At 34.2% G+C, this 1,513-nt stretch overlaps 1 protein-coding gene across 1 annotated transcript in view; it reads right to left on the bottom strand.

Annotated features, from left to right (window-relative positions):
* The window catches only part of UEVLD (UEV and lactate/malate dehyrogenase domains), a 50,744-nt gene that overhangs the window by 20,161 nt on the left and 29,070 nt on the right, over window positions 1–1,513 (bottom strand). The window lies entirely within an intron of this gene.

The raw sequence follows: 1,513 nt of genomic DNA, 5'->3' as shown, positions 1-1,513 counted from the left end.
GAGAAATGCCAAAATGTTCATCAATAATAATAATTAGTATAATATAGTGGTTTAGAGTAGAGCTTTTCAAGCTTTAATGGATCACCACTTAATGGATCAGTGAAGCATATGGATCACCAGGGATTTTATTGAAATCCATATTTTGCTTCAGTAGGTGTGGGGTGAGGGCTGGAATTATGCATTGCTAACAAGATCTCAGGTGATGCCAATGCTGCTGATCCGAAAGCCACACTTTGAGTTGCAAGGATCTACAATACAGGCTCTGGTAAACAGATTACCTGTCTTCAAATCCTGGCTCCACCATGTATTAACAGTGTCACTTTGGGCAAGTTGGGTAACTTCCCTATATCTTGCTTCCTTCATCTGTAAAATGGCAATAATAACAGTACCTAAGCAACAAGGTTGTTGTAAAAATGAGTAAAGTGTTTATACAAGGGCCCAGCACCTAGCAAGCATTCAGTAAAGGTTAGTGATTGCTGCTACTATCACCACCACTACTACTGCCACTATTATGACTGTTATTATTGTTGCATTATTTGAATACTGTACCTTTTATTAAAATATTAACATTTAAAAAGAAAAATGGAAAAAATTTTCCACCCAGACAGTTCACAAATAACGACAGTGAGACTCTGCTAACAGTTAAAGGACATGACTTTAAGGTGCCTTCCTGTGCTTACCAAAAATTGACAAATAATTACAAATAAAATTAATAAAAGTACTGCTAGGGATGTCAAAAATCAGGGTGATGTGCATGTTATTAGCAGCATAAATGAGTTCTGTCTTTCTAAAGAGCAATCTAGCAATATGTAATAAGTACCATAAAAACCTTTCATGCCCTCTGACTCCCTAGTACTATTTTTGAGATTATGGACACCTCCCCCAAAAACTTCAGATGAGAAAATAAGCAACTTATAAAGTAATATTTTACTAGCATTTTATTTAGTAACAAAAGAACTGAAAACAACTCAAGTTCCAATTAATAGGTTATAGTGTATTCAGATGGAGGGTGGAGAAAATGAAATTATATTATGACAAAAGTTAGCATATAAGGTTCTAAGCAGCCAGCTTTAAAAGTTTTCTAGCTCCCTGGATATAATGTAATTATCTGCTGAAGTAGAACCTACCTCTAAAATATATGTGAGTCTTAAATGGGAAAAGAAGAATTTGAATGGCAAAACAATCAAATTTAAATAGAAAACAAGAACTAATGCCAGCCACCAAATAAACTTATAGAGAGACAGCTATTCTATTCTTGGCTACATTTCTCAAACGACACGAGACATGCTGTTACTATGATACTGTGCCCTGGAGGGAGGTGGGCAGGTCTTTTGAACCTTTCTAGAAGGGGATTTAAGCCTTTCTGTAAACAATGTATATAGGGAAGATCTAGTAAAAAGGACTGACAAAAAAATAATCCTAAACTAGTGTAAAATATCAACTAAGAAATTATGATCCTAAAAGAAAGTAATTATACAAGAAAAGTAATCCTTAAAATAAAAAGATAATTTTA

Source organism: Propithecus coquereli, unplaced genomic scaffold (genome assembly GCF_000956105.1).
Source record: "Propithecus coquereli isolate 6110/MARCELLA unplaced genomic scaffold, Pcoq_1.0 Scaffold44, whole genome shotgun sequence".
Classification (NCBI taxonomy): domain Eukaryota; kingdom Metazoa; phylum Chordata; class Mammalia; order Primates; family Indriidae; genus Propithecus; species Propithecus coquereli.
This window is presented reverse-complemented; position numbering and strand designations above follow the sequence as displayed.